The sequence below is a fragment of the Lissotriton helveticus genome, chromosome 1_2 (assembly GCF_964261635.1).
Source record: "Lissotriton helveticus chromosome 1_2, aLisHel1.1, whole genome shotgun sequence".
Taxonomy (NCBI): Eukaryota; Metazoa; Chordata; class Amphibia; order Caudata; family Salamandridae; genus Lissotriton; species Lissotriton helveticus.
The window spans coordinates 92797273-92807481 of NC_136058.1; positions in this window are offsets into that span (position 1 = coordinate 92797273).

The window sequence follows — 10209 nt, forward strand, 5'->3', positions numbered from 1 at the left end:
AGTGGACAAAAGGGTGACCCTGCACCAGTGTACCCCTAAAAAAAGGGGTACATTTACACATAAGGTACATACAGCCAGATTCATCAATGGAGAATCGGCTCGCAAAGGGCCAGATTCTGAGAATCTGGCCCTTTGCGAGCGCAATTTTTGCATTTGGGATTCTTCATCCCAAATTCAAAAATCGCAAATTGCGAGGAATTGCATTTAAGGAATCTCTATTTGAGATTCCTTAAATGCAATTCATGAACCATTTTAGAATAGCGAAATCGCAATTTTTGGCTGCTATTTACCGCGAAGTCTGACTTCGTGGTAAATAGCGAAAACTTGCATTTTTGTAAGTTCTATGTTACACACACACATGTCCTTTGGACATGTGTGTGCGCAACATCAGTCTACATTTTCATTTCAGGGGTGCTACAGGGTGTCCTTTGGACACCCCTGGCACCCTTGAAATCGCATCCTTATTTGCGATTAGCAAATTGCTAATCGCAAATAAGGAATGACTCCCCATTCATTCCTGTGGGCCTTTAGGAATGACTCCCCATTCATTCCTATGGGCCTTTAGGCCCATAGGAATGAATGGGGAGTCATTCCTTATTTGCGATTAGCAATTTGCTAATCGCAAATAAGGAAGCTGTAGAAATCGCAAATAATATTGCGATTTCTACATGAATCCCGTTTTGCGAGTCCTTAATAGCGATTCCTTAATAATCGCTATTAAGGACTCGCAAAACAGGACAATGATGAATCTGGGGGATAATCAGTAGAGGTACAAGGTGTGTATATATATATATATATTCACATCTCAAGGTTAGCCCCTATGGAAGAAGCCACAAGGTAAGTATGTAGGTTCAAATCTTTATTGAAGAATGCTGCCTGCAGGTTACAGCAAGGAGACAGTCGCCAACAGTTCAGCTCACCAGACGCTTTTCGGGTGAGTACTCCCTTCTGCAATGGTGTTCTGCTTTACGAGAGACAGCATTTCCGAGACCTGAGAACTTAGGGCTCCTGAGGCGACAAGCCGGGAGTCAGGGCACACACTCGCGTACACACCTTGCTCCAGCTCCTTGGCTGCTTATAATTTTAATTCATGCATTTTGGTGCTTTTACTTTATTTTAAAAATCATGCATTGTGCTGAGACTAGTTTGTCCTCCGAATCTGTGGGTACCTCCTCTTTGCTTACTTGGGAACCGGGGGTCGATTTAGGGCTCTGCTCGGTCTCAGGCAGCTACCCCACGGGCGCAGAGTTCGGGCGCCATCTTAGAAGAGGCAGACGTTTAGCGCACTAGTGCTCGGGCGATTGACGGCCCAGACACTATAAAGTGGACCAGGAAACCACGCGATCTACCTGAGAACTTAGGGCTCCTGAGGCGACAAGCCGGGAGTCAGGGCACACACTCATGTACACACCTTGCTCCAGCTCCTTGGCTGCTTATAATTTTAATTCACGCATTTTGGTGCTTTTACTTTATTTTAAAAATCATGTATTGTGCTTAGACTAGTTTGTCCTCCGAATCTGTGGATACCTCCTCTTTGCTTACTTGGGAACTGGGGGCCGATTTAGGGCTCTGCTCGGTCTCAGGCAGCTACCACACGGGCGCAGACTTCGGGCGCCATCTTAGAAGAGGCAGACGTTTAGCGCACTAGTGCTCGGGCGATTGACGGCGCAGACACTATAAAGTGGACCAGGAAACCACGCGATCTACCTGAGAACTTAGGGCTCCTGAGGCGACAAGCCGGGAGTCAGGGCACACACTCGCGTACACACCTTGCTCCAGCTCCTTGGCTGCTTATAAGTTTAATTCACGCATTTTGGTGCTTTTACTTTATTTTAAAAATCATGTATTGTGCTTAGACTAGTTTGTCCTCCGAATCTGTGGGTACCTCCTGTTTGCTTACTTGGGAACCGGGGGCCGATTTAGGGCTCTGCTCGGTCTCAGGCAGCTACCCCACAGGCGCAGACTTCGGGCGCCATCTTAGAAGAGGCAGACGTTTAGCGCACTAGTGCTCGGGCTATTGACGGCCCAGACACTATAAAGTGGACCAGGAAACCACGCGATCTACCTGAGAACTTAGGGCTCCTGAGGTGACAAGCCGGGAGTCAGGACACACACTCGCGTACACACCTTGCTCCAGCTCCTTGGCTGCTTATAATTTTAATTCACGCATTTTGGTGCTTTTACTTTATTTTAAAAATCATGTATTGTGCTTAGACTAGTTTGTCCTCCGAATCTGTGGGTACCTCCTCTTTGCTTACTTGGGAACCGGAGGCCGATTTAGGGCTCTGCTCGGTCTCAGGCAGCTACCACACGGGCGCAGACTTCGGGCGCCATCTTAGAAGAGGCAGACGTTTAGCGCACTAGTGCTCGGGCGATTGACGGCCCAGACACTATAAAGTGGACCAGGAAACCACGCGATCTACCTGAGAACTTAGGGCTCCTGAGGCGACAAGCCAGGAGTCAGGGCACACACTCACGTACACACCTTGCTCCAGCTCCTTGGCTGCTTATAATTTTAATTCACGCATTTTGGTGCTTTTACTTTATTTTAAAAATCATGTATTGTGCTTAGACTAGTTTGTCCTCCGATTCTGTGGGTACCTCCTCTTTGCTTACTTGGGAACCGGGGGCCGATTTAGGGCTCTGCTCGGTCTCAGGCTGCTACCCCACGGGCGCAGACTTCGGGCGCCATCTTAGAAGAGGCAGACGTTTAGCGCACTAGTGCTCGGGCTATTGACGGCCCAGACACTATAAAGTGGACCAGGAAACCACGCGATCTACCTGAGAACTTAGGGCTCCTGAGGCGACAAGCCAGGAGTCAGGGCACACACTCACGTACACACCTTGCTCCAGCTCCTTGGCTGCTTATAATTTTAATTCACGCATTTTGGTGCTTTTACTTTATTTTAAAAATCATGTATTGTGCTTAGACTAGTTTGTCCTCCGATTCTGTGGGTACCTCCTCTTTGCTTACTTGGGAACCGGGGGCCGATTTAGGGCTCTGCTCGGTCTCAGGCTGCTACCCCACGGGCGCAGACTTCGGGCGCCATCTTAGAAGAGGCAGACGTTTAGCGCACTAGTGCTCTGGGGATTGACGGCCCAGACACTATAAAGTGGACCAGGAAACCACGCGATCTACCTGAGAACTTAGGGCTCCTGAGGTGACAAGCCGGGAGTCAGGACACACACTCGCGTACACACCTTGCTCCAGCTCCTTGGCTGCTTATAATTTTAATTCACGCCTTTTGGTGCTTTTACTTTATTTTAAAAATCATGTATTGTGCTTAGACTAGTTTGTCCTCCGAATCTGTGGGTACCTCCTCTTTGCTTACTTGGGAACCGGGGGCCGATTTAGGGCTCTGCTCGGTCTCAGGCAGCTACCACACGGGCGCAGACTTCGGGCGCCATCTTAGAAGAGGCAGACGTTTAGCGCACTAGTGCTCGGGCGATTGACGGCCCAGACACTATAAAGTGAAACCAGGAAACCACGCGATCTACCTGAGAACTTAGGGCTCCTGAGGCGACAAGCCAGGAGTCAGGGCACACACTCACGTACACACCTTGCTCCAGCTCCTTGGCTGCTTATAATTTTAATTCACGCATTTTGATGCTTTTACTTTATTTTAAAAATCATGTATTGTGCTTAGACTAGTTTGTCCTCCGAATCTGTGGGTAGCTCCTCTTTGCTTACTTGGGAACCGGGGGTCGATTTAGGGCTCTGCTTGGTTTCAGGCAGCTACCCCACGGGCGCAGACTTCGGGCGCCATCTTAGAAGAGGCAGACGTTTAGCGCACTAGTGCTCGGGCGATTGACGGCCCAGACACTATAAAGTGGACCAGGAAACCACGCGATCTACCTGAGAACTTATGGCTCCTGAGGCGACAAGCCGGGAGTCAGGGCACACACTCGCGTACACACCTTGCTCCAGCTCCTTGGCTGCTTATAATTTTAATTCACGCATTTTGGTGCTTTTACTTTATTTTAAAAATCATGTATTGTGCTTAGACTAGTTTGTCCTCCGAATCTGTGGGTACCTCCTCTTTGCTTACTTGGTAACTGGGGGCCGATTTAGGGCTCTGCTCGGTCTCAGGCAGCTACCCCACGGGCGCAGACTTCGGGCGCCATCTTAGAAGAGGCAGACGTTTAGCGCACTAGTGCTCGGGCGATTGACGGGCCAGACACTATAAAGTGGACCAGGAAACCACGCGATCTACCTGAGAACTTAGGGCTCTTGAGGCGACAAGCCGGGAGTCAGGGCACACACTCGCGTACACACCTTGCTCCAGCTCCTTGGCTGCTTATAATTTTATTTCACGCATTTTGGTGCTTTTACTTTATTTTAAAAATCATGTATTGTGCTTAGACTAGTTTGTCCTCCGAATCTGTGGGTACCCCCTCTTTGCTTACTTGGGAACCGGGGGCCGATTTAGGGCTCTGCTCGGTCTCAGGCAGCTACCCTACGGGCGCAGACTTCGGGCGCCTTCTTAGAAGAGGCAGACGTTTAGCGCACTAGTGCTCGGGGATTGACGGCCCAGACACTATAAAGTGGACCAGGAAACCACGCAATCTACCTGAGAACTTAGGGCTCCTGAGGCGACAAGATGGGAGTCAGGGCACACACTCGCGTACACACCTTGCTCCAGCTCCTTGGCTGCTTATAATTTTAATTCACGCATTTTGGTGCTTTTATTTTATTTTAAAATTCATGTATTGTGCTTAGACTAGTTTGTCCTCCGAATCTGTGGGTACCTCCTCTTTGCTTACTTGGGAACTGGGGGCCGATTTAGGGCTCTGCTCGGTCCCAGGCAGCTACCCCACGGGCGCAGACTTCGGGCGCCATCTTAGAAGAGGCAGACGTTTAGCGCACTAGTGCTCGGGCGATTGACGGCCCAGACACTATAAAGTGGACCAGGAAACTACACGATCTACCTGAGAACTTAGGGCTCCTGAGGCGACAAGCCGGGAGTCAGGGCACACACTCACGTACACACCTTGCTCCAGCTCCTTGGCTGCTTATAATTTTAATTCACGCATTTAGGTGCTTTTACTTTATTTTAAAAATCATGTATTGTGCTTAGACTAGTTTGTCCTCCGAATCTGTGGGTACCTCCTCTTTGCTTTCTTGGGAACCGGGGGCAGATTTAGGGCTCTGCTCGGTCTCAGGCAGCTACCCCACGGGCGCAGACTTCGGGCGCCATCTTAGAAGAGGCAGATGTTTAGCGCACTAGTGCTCGGGCGATTGACGGCCCAGCCACTCTAAAATGAACGTCACTTCCTGTCCGCGCAGCGGGCGGGTGCAGTGGGCGCGCCGATGGCGCGCCAGAGGCAAGCCCGAGGCAAGCCTGTCTGCGCCCGTCCATGCCAGACCGGGCCTAGGGCCAAAAACTCTGCCCTTCCCCCTTAAACACCGCAAGATATACCCCAGGGATGAGCTTTTACAGCTAAGACAAAAGGTAGGCCCGCTGTTTGGTCAGCTTGAGAGGTCTGATAGCCAATTCAGGCAATGTAAGTTGTGTCCTAAATTCACACGGGTAAAGAAAACTGGTGAACAGGCTTTGAGTCACCTTAGTATGGCACTTCTTAATTGCAGGTCACTGCCTAAGCACGCGGTAGAATTTAACCTGATGATTCCAGGATGGGAATTTTGATATACTGTTTTTAACAGAGACATGGCTATTGCCCAACTCGGAATTCGATATTGCTAGCGCTCTTCCGGATGGCTTCCTTATTCAATGCCAACATAGGTCGCATGGGAAGGGAGGTGGGCTTGCCATAGTCTATAAAGACAGGTTTACCTGTAGGATTGAAGATAGTTGCATAGCTGACTCAGAAAGTAGTCATTTCATCATTCAAATCACGCCTAATAACTCTCTGTCAGGTCTCCTCATTTATCGTCCTCCGGGCTGTATAAAACAATTCATAGGATCCCTTCTAGATACTACTATAGCCGCAGCTGCGTCTGCACCTAATTTTATTATATTAGGAGATCTTAATTTACATTTTGATGACTCCGATGACAAGGTGGCAGCTAATCTCAAGCTCGATTTTAAATCTTTCGAGCTGAATCTTATAAATAAAGAGGCCACTCACTCCAAAGGACACCTACTTGACCCAATATTTTCTAATATTTTTCAGTTGGATTCTAGCCCCCCTCTCCCTCTCCCATGGTCCGATCATCTTTTAGTCCCGTTTGTATGGAAAACTTGTACGGACCCACCACGTGTCACATTATCTCGCACCTTAGAGAGGGCTTGGTCCAAGCTATCCTTGGAGAGCTTGACCCGGACACTTGAACAAACAGCTCCCCTGCCGGTGCCAGATCCATTAGTGGCGGATATAAATTTCAGAAGTTGGCTGATTAATTCCCTAGATGTGGTACTACCCAGAAAAAGTCTAACAAAGAAGAGTAGTGTCTTTAAATCACCATGGTACACAATGGAACTCAGAAACCTTAGAAAAACATGCAAAAAACTAGAACGTATATGGCGAAAAGACTGGGCGTCCAACAATAAAGCGACATACCGATCCGCTATGAGGCTTTATAAAGCTGCCCTGAAAAAGGCCCAGGCGGCTTTCTTCGAAGAGAGAATTAAAACTTCTTCTAACTCATCCGGGGAAACCTTCAAAGTTCTAAAAGAACTCCTTAAGGTACCCGCCCCCCCAATTAGGCAGGAGAGCTCAGAAGCAAGATGTAACCAATTAGCTGACTTTTTTTACACTAAAATTCAAAAAATGTAGACAGTCTACCACACAGTGTGCCAATTCCTGATTCTGATGACCACTCTGCCCCTATCCCTGGCCCTTTCCTGGATTCCTTTACCCATATATCCAGGGAAGATTTCTGTAAAGCCCTGTCCTCTATGAAAAGTAGCTCCCCGTCTGATCCCGCGCCTATGTATATCTTCAAGCGGATTTCGGATGCCATTGCCCCCTTAGCAACTGAACTTGTAAATGCCTCCTTTACCCGTGGTGTGGTCCCTCCTACCTGGAAGCAGGCCAGGGTGAAGGCCCTCCTAAAAAAGCCAGGGCTCGATCCTTCTGATCTGGCCAACTTCCGCCCAATATCATTGTTACCAGGCCTCAGTAAAATCGCGGAGAAAAAGGTCAACCAGCAGCTCTCCTCCTTTCTGGAAAACAACAAACTGCTGCATAATTCCCAAACAGGCTTTCGACCGGGTCAGGGCACCGATTCTGCCTTGATAGCGGTGGCGGAAGATGCATCTTGGATTCAGGGGGATCTGCTGTCGCGATCCTCCTGGATCTAAGTGCAGCTTTCGACACGGTGGACCATGGAATTTTAATTCAGCGCCTCGCTAGTTTGGGAGTATCAGGCATGGCCTTGCAATGGCTCTCATCTTTCTTGAGCAATCGATCTTTTCAGATCTGGGAAGGCAGCGCACTCTCTAAATCTATCCCCCTCCAGTGTGGAGTGCCTCAGGGCTCTTCACTGAGCCCTACCCTTTTCAACGTTTATATGGCCCCACTGGAGGATGTGGTTAATCCTTTTGGGATTAAAATAGTTACATACGCGGACGACACCCAACTAGTCGTTTCGCTATCCCAACAAGAGAGGTGCTCGGAAAATCTATTTGCCTGCCTTTCGGGAATATATTCCTGGATGACCAACTCTCGGCTCAAACTGAATGGAGCCAAAACAGAGCTTATGCTCCTGGGCCACCAACTAACATCTTTACCTAAGTCCATCTGGCCTCCCTGCCTGGGTGATGTTCCCGCCCCGAAAGATGAAATTAAAAGCTTAGGGGTTTGGTTCGAGCGGGAGCTGACCTTCAGGACGCAAGCAAAGAAAACAGTAGGTATATGCTATGGCCTACTCCGGTCTGTGCGGAAGGTTCTCCCACTCCTGCCATTTCAGTCCAGGAAGCTGTTAATCCAGGGGCTAATACTATCTAGACTGGATTACAGCAATGCCTTGTTTCTGGCGGCACCCGAAGCTACCATCAACACGCTCCAACGTGTTCAGAATTCAGCAGCCAGGCTGCTTACCGGCTCCTCAATAAGATCCTCGGCCAAACAAGCACTGAGATCTCTTCACTGGCTGCCGATTCGTGAAAGAATACAATTTAAATCCCTTTGCATAACCCACAAGTCACTTCAGGGGAGGGGACCCCCTATCCTTAGGAATCTGATCCGTCCCTACAAGTCCTCTCGGACTCTCCGTTCTGACCTCAGAAACTTGGCCACTGTCCCCAGAGTAAGGAAGGCGCGTGCCGGGGGACGTCGATTCTCGGTTAATGCGGCTACGCTTTGGAATGCCCTTCCTGTCATGATTCGAACCGAACCTAGCTATCTGAAGTTTCGGAAGCTTCTTAAAACATTTCATTTTCCCAATGAGCCCTAATTAACGGTACCCTCTTCAGTTTTCTCTTTGTTCTGCAGCGCTGGGACGCTCTCGGGCAGCCATGCACTTTATAAATCAAATTTCATTTAATTTAATTTCATTTCACATTTTACCTTCCAAGGACCTGCCTCAGTGGGCGTGGCCATCCTCACTATCGTTAATGAGATGCAGAGTAGGCGTTCCCGAGCAAAAAGCAGCAACAACACCACAGCACAACATTCTCAACGACCAGCCTGGTCTGCGATAAGAACATAAAACAGGCGTTAAGGCACATTAGCACAAGGAAAGTAACACCTGCTACGACCTGGTGCATAGGCGGACGGCAGCCTGCACCACAAAAGGGAGCCCAGCCCAGACCCACACCTGAACAACAACAGATACCATGGAGCCACTGAACATGCGGGCTGGACACCCAAGAGGACCACAACACCCACCTCCACCAGCCCCAGGACCACCCTCACACCCCCAGACACCCACTGCCCCCCCCCAGACCAACACTGAGGCAGCGCAGACAAACACAGCGACCCTCCCAAAATTTACCAACCACATAGACCCAACACCAGAGAATGTCATTGCCTACCACATGCCCAAAGGGACAACCCTCCTCAGCATTCTGACCACTATTGCCCACAGGCTGACGGTACCAACACAGCGGACAACCAACATCTCACCTCAGACAAAGCTGATGTCTGTGCTGCACGTGTTGGCCTCTGGTACCCTCCAACCAACAGCTGCCTGAGACGGAGAAGTTACACAGCCAGGCCAACCCAAGTCCCTCACAATGTTCATGGATGACACCATCATCCTGGTACCCCACTATCTATACTTCCCACACACGGCGCATCAACAGCCGGAGACCAAGCAAGGCGTGTACACCACAGCTGGCGTCCCGCACATGTCAGGGGGCAATTGACTGCACACATGTCCTACAAGTGGCCCCTGGCAACACTGCACACAATAAGTGCAACTGAAAGTGCACGTATCCCACCAACGTTCCAGGCCATAGTGGACCGCCGTGGAATCTTCGCCAACACCACCGCAAATCACCCAAGCAGTGTGCATTATCCCTACACCTTCCGACAGCCCATCATCAACTTGCGCCATCAGGATGGCACCTACGGAAATGCACTGCTCGTTGGCCAATATCCAATGCACACACTACACACCTCAACTCCACAATCATGCAACTCACAACACTGGGAATGCACATGTCACAAGCTCACATACAACCTGCCACCACACACAACAGCACAACTCACCATGGGAACCTGGGCCAGCCATGTACATTAGCCATCAACGGCATGGCACCTCGGCCACACAATAGCAGAATGTCGGAAGAGATGGCAACGAGGCATGTGCGAAGGAGGCAAGTGACAGATGAATGAGTATGTACACAATGCCAAGTGTGGCGTGGATGCGATGGCTGGACTGCGGTATACAGACCACACACATATCCATGTCTATACACATCTCAGGTGTTTTGAGTCCAGTGGACAGTTGGCGCAACCATGTCCTCCTAGCCAGTAGGAAAAATCCCAGAAATGTAGCTTGTTACGTCCCCCCATAAGCGTAAGTGGAGTGGGCTGGCCCGGCATATGCCTGGCAAGCGTATGGTGTGAATAAAAGGCATGTAACCCTGGGCGTGGTCCTCTTCCGAATGCCTAATGTCTCTGCCAGGGCAGCACCTCTCACCCCGCCACGAGGCCGACGCCGTGAGCGGAGTCACCAGCGATCCTGTGTGGCAGCTGCACCCCGGGACACTGTTCCCCGCACCAGTCTTGCCCGCCCCTGCTCACCCAGGCCTCAGTGCCCACCAGCCCATACCGGTGTGTGTCGAAGTGGGCCCACCA